General features: G+C 30.0%; 1 pseudogene; it reads right to left on the bottom strand.

The window, feature by feature from the left end:
- Positions 1–2,704: 2,704 nt before the first annotated feature.
- LOC107465374 (disease resistance-like protein DSC1) lies at positions 2,705–9,201 on the bottom strand (annotated as a pseudogene).
- Positions 9,202–12,391: the final 3,190 nt, after the last annotated feature.

Genomic DNA, 12,391 nt, shown 5'->3' with positions numbered 1-12,391 from the left:
TAATTATATAGCCAGCACCGATGCCATCGCTATCTCCGCAGTCTTCTCACTCGATCCTTTTTTTGAAGTGAATTACTTCTTACTAACATAATTAACATAATTAATGATTAGTTTGGTTATTAATTTTTTTTATTAAAAAATATATATTAATCTATTTAGAGTACTTAAAATATAATTAAAATCATGAACATATAAATATAATAGTAAAATTTGTACTCCAAACAAGTAAAGATATGCTTTATCATATATAAATTATTTTAAAAAATTGAAGAAATTGTTAAATATAATAACAAAAATTTAAAATGATAAATCCAACTTTTTTACTGTATTTTTTAATAATATTTTATTCTTAATATTTTATTCTTTTAATTTTTAATTTATTAGTACTTTATTATTTAATTAATGATTAAACAAATTATTTTATGAAAAATTATTTTTTGTATTATCTTAAAAAAGAGATCAATATAACAGTTTAAAAAATAACGTAAAAATAATATTTTAAATAAAAAATATTTAATATTAAAATTTTTAAATACAAAAATAAATTATATAAATATTTAACAGATAAATATAAAATATATGTCTAAAATAAATAAAACATATAAATAGAAGTACTCGTGAGAAATAGAGAATTATTTTTGTATGTTTTATTTATTTTAGGCATGTATTTCATAAAAAGAGGATCGAATGAGAGGATAGGAGATAGTGATAAGGTCAGCACTGGCTATATTGGGAAGGATGACAAAGTTACGAACCACGAGAATTTCACGGCGGCGATGATTACAAGGACGGAACCTAGGCAATGAAAAAAGAATGGGAGAGTGGAAATGTGCTTCAATTAACGGAAGTGTGGTTTTGATATTTTAAAAAATTATATCATTACCCATCTCAAATAATAAATTACAAAATAATCTAACTATGGTTAAGATGATAACCAATTAAAATTTGACACATCATGAAGGGTAACTTACATGTTACTTTAGAGGAGGTTGGGTAGAATTTACCTTTTTTTATATATACTTTGTGTATTCTTTATGTACTCTTCATGTACTATTTGTGTACTATTTATGTCCTCTTTATGTACTCTTATAATTTTATTAACATGTGCTACATAAACGGCTCTAATATCACTTGTTGAAATTTTCTCATAATTCCTTAACCCAAAGATTATTCATGTTAAATCATTAACAAAAAAAATACTTGAATCATGTTAAATCATTAACAAAAAAATACTTGAACGCGAAAGCTTACTTAAATTCATAAACATGAATCATGATTGGAAGAGTTAGAATCTTGTGATTCTTTGGATCTTTCTTAACCAAAACCTTTTGTATTCCTAGATGACTGAATTGTGACTCTTAAAAGAGTGACAAAGGCGGCTTTGGTATATTGAAGACCGAAACACTAAAAGCACTATTTATATTTGATCGTGGCACTCATTCAACCTTAAAACTTGTATCTAAAGTCCAAAAGATAATTATCACAAGGACAAAAGATAATATCTTATTTTATTCTCATTTAATTCCAAATCAAAAGTAATTATGACTTATTCAATTTAGCATTTATAGTAATAAATGAAATCATCATTATATAAGTCATTTAATTTAAAATAGCATAATTTGTGATTATAATTAATATATATATTATCCAAAAATCTTTATCTTTATCTTTATAGTATACAAATCTTTATAGTATACAAATGGGGAGCTCATATGCTGACGTGGCGCTCATACGTTGAGTCTGGGAGTTTATTTGCTTAGGTGTCGTCACTAAATATGTTGAGTCTGGAAGTTTATTTGCTTAGGTGTCGTCACTAGAAATTTTTAGATTTATATTTATAAATTATAAATTATTATTTGTTTAGGTTGTTATTTTCAAATTTTAAATTATTTGTTTGGATTGTTATATTTAGGTTGTTATTTTTTAAATTTTAAATTATTATTGTTGATTCTTTTTAGCACTATTTTTTAAAAATTTTTGTAGATTTTTTTCAAAAATTGCAGCTACATACATAAATTTAATTCAAATTTAAATTAAAGTAAACCAAATTTAAAAAATTTTAGCTATGAGTCAACTATAAAAGTATAAGTTATGAGATATGTGCAGCACCACAATTCAAAGTACATCAAATCTTTTCTTTACATACATCCAAAATCTAAAATTTCTCTACTTATTCCAATGGCTGGTATTCACAAAATCGCAGAAATCAATCATGCAATCGACAATTTGTGTCTACATATACGAGTGATATGATTATGGATACTACCAAGTTACGGAAATTCTTCATTGCTATACTCAATTGAGATGGTTTGGCTCGATGAAGACGTGGGTAGGTGTAATCGTAGTCTTTGACTACACCGATGGTTTGTTTCCAATTTCAAAGGCATTCTTAATCATTGAATGAGAGAAAGTAGAAAGTACTAAGATATTTGTTCAAAAAATGAATTTTTTGTTTATTTATTTTCTCAAAGTTAGATCTTTATTTTATTCAAAAAAATATTATTGAGATAAAATCAAAGATGAGAAGGAAGTCTTTAATTTAACGTAGTATTTTGTACAAAATTTGTTGCTTGTATTCTCTAATTTGGAGGTGCATTCCACAAACCAAATTCCAATCAATCTTAGAAGCTTGCCATTAGAGAATATTTAAACGTAGTATTTCCTAACACCCACATTTTGATATGGCAATATTTAAATATGAAGCTGCAAGAATCACCAAACAAAATATTTTCAATCTAAAATGTCATAATTGCAGAACGAAGGATAATTAGATCATAAGAATAAGAAAAACAATTGAACTTATTATTTCAAAAAGAAATTATATGTTTTAACTTCTAATCACACAAAGATTCAAAGAAAAACTCCTTTTCCGTCGCAGCTACACCTTGATGCCATTCTAAGGGCCTGCAAATAGATACAGCCACAAATAGATACAGCACCGAATAAGATGCCAAACCAGAAATGATGAATACAAAAATGATATATACATGGACAAATCAAATTAATCAATATACACAAATATAGAACAAGATTAAGTTGACAATACGAATGAAAAGGCATGCAGTTTTTCACATAAAGTTCATAAACTGATCAATTATTTCCTAGGAACAAAAAATAAAAGAATAAAAAAGTGGCATAGTCAGAGAAAATGGAGATGAAAGAACGAACCAATGAAGAGCCAGCAATGCTGCAGTTTTGGGTGGTGCTGTGATCGGTTGTCTTCCCTAAGGTGACCACACAATCTAGGGGGAGTACCAGAGACACCATCAGTTGTATTCTCCAGCAATAACTCCGGGCCGCACTAGTGGTGCTGCCAATTCTTGGGTGTGGTTGTGGCTTGTGGGTCTAGGCAAGTGAAAAACGCAAGAACAGGAGGACATCTGGATGAGGCTAAGAGCTTCCTGCTTCAACCTTTTGAGAAGAGAACCCAGAGAAGAGAGCAGCAGAGCAGCCTGTAGACTCTTTATGGTAGTGTTGTACTGACTAAATTTTGAAAATAAATTGACCTGACTTGAGTTTATTTATTTATAAATTAAATCTCGTGTAATAATTGTGCAAAAATTGAATTGACTTCAAAATCAAATCTAATGTGTGAAATATATTAATTACGTTAAGAATGATTAAATAAATTATTTATTTCATTCGGCAAAATAAGAGTTTATGCATGAGTTGACTAGTTTTTGCACGGTAGAATTGTATAGTCCTTTTTGAGGTAACTCGATAACTGTAAATTTGTATAGTGAGAAATGAACTAAAATTAATGTCTAGTGATAATAAACGTTACTTTTTGAAAAAATAAAATATATGATGATGAACAATGTAAAATTTTGCACAAATGACAATGAAGTAAAATGGATCTCTGCCGATGTTACATATTAGTTTGAAAAACATAATATATATGATGAATACATATTTTGTTGAAATCATTTAATAAAGATAAATCATAAAGAAAGTACCAAGATCTTGCAATTTACTGTTGAGAAAAAAGGAAAAAGCAAAAGATAGACACCAATATTTTAAAATTAAAAGCCAACAAAGTATATAACTTTTATTTTAAATTAGTTACCTTAAGATATAATTATTTGAGTAACATAGACTAGAGAATCATTTTCAGTATAATTACTCTCATAATTTTTTATTGAAAAAGGATATTTTGGTAAGTAAAATAAAATAAAAGTATAAATTGGATCAAAATGTAACTACGGTTGAATTAAAACACCTAGAAAATGGTACCTTGTGCAATTCAGAGAATAGAATTTCCATCCTGATTTAGACACCATTCTTCGTTGACTTCTCTTTCCATCATTTACCCATGTGTGCAGCTGTGCCAGGCAGAGAAAAGCTACAAACCATCCTCTTGAATACTTAATCTTGGTGCTCCTCCTCAGCCGCTACAGTCACCCCAATTGATTCATTGTGCAATGTGCACAATCTCATTTGTGACAGAAACCTTGCTATTGTACTTTCATTTAACGATATTTAAAAAAAAAAAAAGAGGAAAAAAAATCAAACAACAATATTCACTATATCAGTAACAAAAATAGGAGGAAGATAAGACTTAATAAAAGCTTTTCTTTGACTTCCAACAATAATTATTAGAGTTTAGAAACATTAAAAGATAATAACAAAAATAAAAATAAAAAAGAGAGAAATGTGAGTGTTGGAGGAGGGGGAGAGCTACCAGACCTGGACCTGTATATCTACCAAAACAAAACAAAATTTGAAAACACGTCCTTAAGAGCTCTCTACGTGCAAAGCATAATTGGGGGAGGCAAAAACAAAAAAAACAAAAAAACAAAACAAAACAAAGATCATACATAAATATTTAGAGGCCTCATGCAAGGTAACCTCTCCTTGGCTTATAATAGTTCATGTCAAATCAAATTATTACAATAACTGATTTTTTTTTTAAACTTGAATAATTGAAATATGTTGTTAATTATTACCTCAAGAATGCATTTTATAAACAATAAATAAAATAAAATTTCAATATAAGTTTTTTATGATATATTTCAATAACACATTGTATTAAAACTTTAAAATCTTCAATCATATAATTTTTTGAAATTTATTTACTGTTAAATTTAACACAGAGTCATCTTGTCAAATAGGCCATTCAATAGACCAAATATAAAATTGAAAGAAAGAAGGGTGTCTTTACACATTTAGCCGAACTCCTTTATCTTTGCGGGAGAGTACAGTCATTGCAAATTGGAACTTCCAACTCCAACACCCCACAATTCAGTGGTCTCACCTATTGTTATATATCCCCCAACACCAAAAGATTATCTATTCCACGCAATTATTGGAGTCATTTAACGGATAGACACCACACTCTTTGATCAACAAATTTAAATCTTTTTTTCCCCGAGCCATGCCACTGCTAACAAAGAATTCAAAGGTGAGTTTTGGTTTATGTCCGGAGGAGGCAATCTTATTATTCAATTGGTCCAGCTTGATCACATCGAAGATTCCGTTGAAGTTATACGTCATATAAACATGATCTGAATGCCCTTCCACTGGAACGTGACTTAAAAATAATATGCCAAGCGAATACTTGTGCATTTTTCCATCTTCCAAGTAGCATCTGCATTTAATATCAAGCTCGAAATCCAAACTGTGCGAAGAGAGAACAATGCAGAGAAGCGAACCAAAATAGTAACTGGAAGGAGGAGCAACTTCAAAAGTAATAGAAGACCCCACTGCCCGATATGTGAACCACTCTGGTACTCTGGAGTCCGGGTAACAAATTTTAAAGAAGTCACTTCTCCAAACTACAATGTTTTCTCTTCCTACTCCTCTCCTCCTAAATTCACATTCATATGCCTGTTTTCTTACATGTTGAAGGAATGAATAAATACAGTTCTCCACATCCAAATTCACACAATTCTGCAACGAAATACTTACGCGTTTTTCTTCTTGTAGCTCATAACTAAATAAACCAAATGCTACTTTTTGCAGCAATGTGCAGTTTAGGGCCTTCAAATGTCGAATGGATGGAGGAAGCTCTGGCCAATATTGAAGCATCTTACAACCTATTAATGAGAGTGTTTTCAGATTTGGAAGATGCTTGATGCTCCCAGGCAAAGTCTCCACATGGCTTCCATCCAACTGTAACTTTTGTAACGATGATAAGCGGCCGACATTTCCAGGGAGTTCAAATAGACTATCACAGTTCACCAGAGACAGGTTTTGCAATGATTGCAAGCCATCAAATATATCATGTAATTTCTGCTTGGAAACCACCCTTCCACATTTAAAGAGCGAAAGTTTCTCGCTTGAAATGAGAGATTTCAAGCGAGACAACCCGTCTGGAAGATTCTTAAGTCTTTATCCCACGAAGAGATATCTCTTTCACTTTGGTGAAACGCCCAATGGATGGGTGCAATACTTTGATGCCAGTGTGGCTTAAATCCAAGTATTCTATTTCTTCTGAAGATAGAGCAAATTCTATCAAATTTGAGCAGCCACAAACGCACAGGTGCTTAAGAGATCTTGAATGCTTCTTGTTTCCAAGCATTTCAAGCTTAATGCAATTCAATAGATCCAAAAGCTCAAGCTTGCCAAGTGATAAAATAGATGGATGGACATGGGCCAAACTTCTACAGTTGGACAGATGTACACTTTTAAGATTTTTTGCTTTAGAGAGATCTGGGAGTTCTACCAACTTTTGGCACCCAGTTAGATCTACTTCCTCTAAATCCACAAGATTCTGCGACAAATCAAATGGAGACATCACAAAGGCAAATCATTAGAGAAGGGAGGAAATCACAACCATTTTCAAGCAAAAAGATAAAAAAGCATATACTATGTATATGTACAAACCTGCTTTCCATCCCATAGTCTTTTAAGTTGACTGTTCTGAATACGGAGGGTAACAAGCTTCTCGGGACAAAAGTTTGATGGCAGAGTCGGCAAAGGGTACGCATGCCATTCAAAGTACCTTAATGGCTTCAACCCTATAGGAAGCTGCAGATTACTTAATTTACCATGCTTCTCTGACGAGTCATACAATTTGAGCAATCTTAATCTAGACATCTTTTTGAATGTGTCAACACTCAACTGTAGATCATCTATATGAGACATATCTAACATTATGCTTTCAATTGCATCGGTTCCCTGATAAACAAAAGAGACAAAATAAGTCAAATCAAAATAGTGTCCAAGAATTCAACAAGGTATATACGTATTCCACTAAATAGTCTTCCTGAAAACAATTGTATATCCCTTACCTTGTTGTTTCCCAAAACATCCCTAATATCATTATAGTCCCACAAACGGCTACGATATTCAGGATTTTTGATAGATTCTTTGCGAACAATTTCCAAAGCCATTTCATGGATCAAGTCATGCATCCTCAGAGAATTATCAGATATAGCTATTAGAGACTTTTCATGAAGGGACCTCATGCCATTAGCTGCATCGAAGCCACAACTTTCTAACAGACTAACTACGTGTTCTTTAAGGAATCCCTTAAAAAAACATGCAATGTCTAGAAAAATTTCTCTCTCCTCATAATTTAATGCATCATAAGTCAACCTTAATACATTTTGAATTGGTGCATCAGGAATCTTCTTGATGTTTTGCAATGCACTATCCCATTCAGTTTCACTCTTGGAACGAAGAAAAGAACCCAATACTTTTAAAGCTAATGGTAAACCTTCACAATATTTAACTGCTTCCCATGATAGCTTTTCATATCCCATTTTCGGATGGTCTTGATTGAATGCATTCAAGCTAAACAATGTAAGGGAGTCTTTAGAATTTAACACCTTCATCTCATATATTTCTTCATCTTCCCATTGAGCAAATACACTCTTGTCTGTAGCTGTGACAATGATCTTACTACCTGGACCATAACATTGATGCTCCCCAACAAGGTATTTTAATTGCTTTGAACAACTCACGTCATCAAGAACTATGAAATTTCTTTGACTGCGGAGCCTTTCCTTAGCATTGGTGGATATTCTTGTGCTGTCTTTGCAATTATTTTCCTGCAACAACTCTGAGTAAAGTTCATTGCGTAATTCATGTAGCGCATGTCCATATTTTTCTGATCTTTCTCTAACATTTTCCAAGAAGCAGGACCCTTCATACTGATAAGAGTATTTCTCGAATACAAGTTTTGCTAGAGTGGTCTTTCCTATCCCACCCATGCCCCAAATCCCAATCATTCTTGTTTGGACTTCAAGGACTTCTCTTAGCGACGAATCTATAGCTTTAAGATTTCCGTCAATACCTACAAAACTTTTAATATCATTCGGTGGGTTGTGATCAATCAGCTTCTGCAAAACGTCTTTCACAATCTTTTGAATGAGCTCAGACTCATCCCTACAATAGTTCGAAGGAAAAATACATAAGGAGCAAATTATATTTCCTGCATACGGTATAACCAAATCAGCATTAAACAAACTTGAACTAAAAGTTAAACAATTATCGCATGCTATAATTCATCATCTGAATAGAGATTTCTCAATTTACAATTAATAAGTACATCGTTAGTTTGTTTACCTACAGGAGCTGGAGACCCACCCAGCTAAATTTGCTGCTTCAGTGAGAGCTTCCCTCCATTTCTGAACTTTCTTCATGCTATTATTCTGTAACTTCTTTAATCCTATCAGCAATGAAGTTACCTGGAAGCTTCTCATATTGATTCGTGTTCTTTCTCTTTAATTTCTTTTTTAATTGATTTTCCTTGCGTGCTTACCTTTTATGAGTCATTCATTTCACTAGTTTTGTCGGCTTTTCTTTCAATAATTGCTGCAATAGACAAAATGAATGAGGAGATACGGGATTCGCGTTTGGATCTATTGTGAAGGTAAAGTAACTTAGCGGGTATTTTTATTCTTTAGATCAAATTTTCATTATTCGCGTTTTAATTACAAGTGATTTTGATTGTACAAGCTTAATGCTGATACTACTATCTCTTTTGTAAATGACTTTTTAAAAAGTGTTTTTTTAAATTGATGTTGCAATTGTCTGCGATTGTTGCAGCTATGCGAAGCACCGGTCAATTAACACAAGAAGAAGAGTACTCTGTACAGATTAGGTGTCAATCTTAGATGGGCCTCAAGTTCTAATAGCACAAGTGAGGTATAAAGAATTATATTTTTGAATCAATTTAGTGTCTATGGATTGCAACAAGTAGCAAGATATTTAGAGACAAAATGGTACCTTTAGACGGGATAAAGCAAGATAATATCGTAATGTGATTTTATGGCAGCAACAGCGGGTGAAATATGGTAAAGATAGAGAGAGGAAGAGAATCGGTGATGAGAGAGAGAGAACAAATATGATCTAAGAAAAATTTTATTGAATGGATTGTTGTGAAAGGAGCTGCCAAACCAAAAGAGATGGATTGTAGGAAATGAGTATTTTAGTTATCTTATCCTTATTTAATACTAATTAGTTGTTCTTGTTGCTATTCGGTTTGTTAGCTATTAGTCAATGCTTGTAACTACTGCTCCTCACTCCCAGAGTAGTATATTATCCCTAACTGTTTGTTCTATATTAAGAAAAAGAATTAATAGGGTTCTTTGTTTTTCGGTTCAAGTCTTCATTTTTTGTTATTGTTTTTGGAGTGAAATATCAACCCGATCCTATCCATTTGACAACGCGACCTTTCAAAATAAAATCTATCCAACTTTGGTCTTTGTCCCCTGATTCCGTCACACAATACGGTCTCTGTGGGTATTTTTCCGTCAACTCTGAACGAAAAATGCTAACGTGTCAGATTTAAAAATGGATAGAAGTATAATTGTCTCTAAATTTAAATTGGTTAGGGGTTTATTTGTCTTTATAATTTTTTAAACAATATTTTTTTAGATTATTTTTATTTATTATATTAATATTTTTTCTAATAAATTATTAAATATATGATATAATAAATACAAACTAATTAATAAATTATTCAAATTTAAAAATATTATTTATTATGAAACTAAATAAATCATTCTCAAATATAATGTTTAAATACATAAATTATACACATTAAAATTCAGTTAATACATTAATAATAATAACCCTATGATATACTATTATTAGTATTATGATCTAGATAATTTTTTACAATAGAGTGAAAACTAATGAACATATTACTTGATATATAGTAAAATATTTTTGAGTAATAACAAATTTAATTTTTTATCTCTTTAAACTAAATTAATAATTTTATTTGATATTTTTGTACAAAAATACACTATGAGTAAACCACTAATACTAAATGAAATAGGCACTGGATTCGATGGTCCCAGAACATTTGGACCATTAAATGGTCTCATAACAAAACATGTTTTTTAAATTTTTTAATAATTGCTATATAGTCATTTTCTAATTTTAATTACAAATTAACCCCATATATTTTATTTAATTATAAAAACTATTTTTTTATAAATTATTATTTTATCATTTATCTATTATGTTCATTAACAATAAAAAACAAAAACAATAAAGAATTAGATCTTCCATTGATCGTAATAACTTTTTGGCAATTCCAATCGATTAAAAGTTTATCTTTGATCCGTTACATCCGTCGAGGATTGTAAAATCATGTTTCTTAAAAAATCAATCGATTGGATTAACAAAACAATCGATTGAATTTCAAGTTTCCAATAACTCAATTGATTAGACTTCAGGTTATCACAAAACAATCGATTGAAAGTTGCAAAGCGATATGGTTTGCCCAAAAATTAATCGATTGGTCTCATCAAAACAATTTGAATTTATTTAATTCAATCGATTGATTATGAGAATTCAATCTATTGGTTATATTTTAAAATTTATACGTGATTAATGGCATATTCCAATTCAATCATCGCAAAAAGGTCTTCCACTTTCACCTCCACCACCACAATCATCGCAGTAACTAATACTGTCCTTCAGCTTCTGAAATCCGTCCTTGAAAACTCCGAAGCCAAAGAGAAAACCAATGGCAATCACCACAAGAACCAGGCACATGCATAACATGTATATTCTCGCCCCACAACATATCTCTCACCGGCAAGCTGCAATCACCAAAGTTTGAATTTTTTCCTTCTGGGTATTTCGGATCTGAGAAAATTTTTGGATGGGTTGATTGAGAAAATTTGTGAAAAGATCAATCGATTGGGATTGATAAAAAGTTATTACCATCAATGAAAGATTTAATTTGTTATTTTTTTTGTTTTTTATTGTTAATAAACATAATAGATAAATAATAAAATAATAATTTATAAAATAAAAAATAATTTTTATAATTAAATAAAATATATGGGATTAATTTGTAATTAAAATTAGAAAAAGACTATTTAACAGTTATTAAAAAACTTAAAAAATATGTTTTGTTATGAGATCATTTAATGGTCCAAACGTTCTGGGACCATCTAATCATTTGCCAATGAAATAATTAAAATATAATTAATATATGATGGAGACCATTTATAAACTCAATAAATTTAAAATATCAATAATATTATTAATCTATTAATAATACATATGATGATAAAGCTATAGATTGATAAAGGTTTATCAATATAAGAATAATATAGATTAATTAAAATTTTAAGTATATTGAAAATCAATTAAAGAGATAAAAAATAGAATTATTTCAATTAGTATTTAATAATTTCATTAAAGGTTATATATTTTAACTATTTCATTTAGTATTAGTAGCTTGTTCATAGTGTATTTTAGTACAAAAATATCAAATAAAATTATTAATTTAGTTTAAAGAGATAAAAAATTAAATTTGTTATTACTCAAAAATATTTTACTATATATCAAGTAATGTGTTCATTAGTTTTCACTTTATTGTGAAAAATTATCTAGATCATAATACTAATAATAGTATATCATAGGGTTATTATTATTAATGTATTAACTGAATTTTAATGTTTATTATTTATGTATTTAAAAATTATATTTGAGAATGATTTATTTAGTTTCATAATAAATAATATTTTTAAATTTGAATAATTTATTAATTAGTTTGTACTTATTATACCATATATTTAATAATTTATTAGAAAAAAATATTAATATAATAAATAAAAAAATAATCTAAAAAATATTGTTTAAAAAATTATAAAGACAAATAAACCCCTAACCAATTTAAATTTAGAGACAATTAGACCCCTGTTCATTTCTGAACCGAACACGTCAGCGTTCAGAGTTGACGGAAAAATACCCACAGAAATCGCGTTGTATAACGGAATCAGGAGACAGGAACCGAAGTGGATCGATTTTATTTTGAGGAGTCGCGTTGTCATTCTTAAAAATGGACAGGGCCGAATTGGTACTTCACTCTTGTTTTTGTTTTCCTGTATATTATTTCAGGTATATTAGAATGCGTTGCAGCTTAAAATGAATTACTTGCTGGAAGAGAATGCAAGACTCAAAAGCTAGCAACATCAGA

The sequence above is a fragment of the Arachis duranensis genome, chromosome 9 (assembly GCF_000817695.3).
Source record: "Arachis duranensis cultivar V14167 chromosome 9, aradu.V14167.gnm2.J7QH, whole genome shotgun sequence".
In the NCBI taxonomy this organism is placed as follows: domain Eukaryota; kingdom Viridiplantae; phylum Streptophyta; class Magnoliopsida; order Fabales; family Fabaceae; genus Arachis; species Arachis duranensis.
This window is presented reverse-complemented; position numbering and strand designations above follow the sequence as displayed.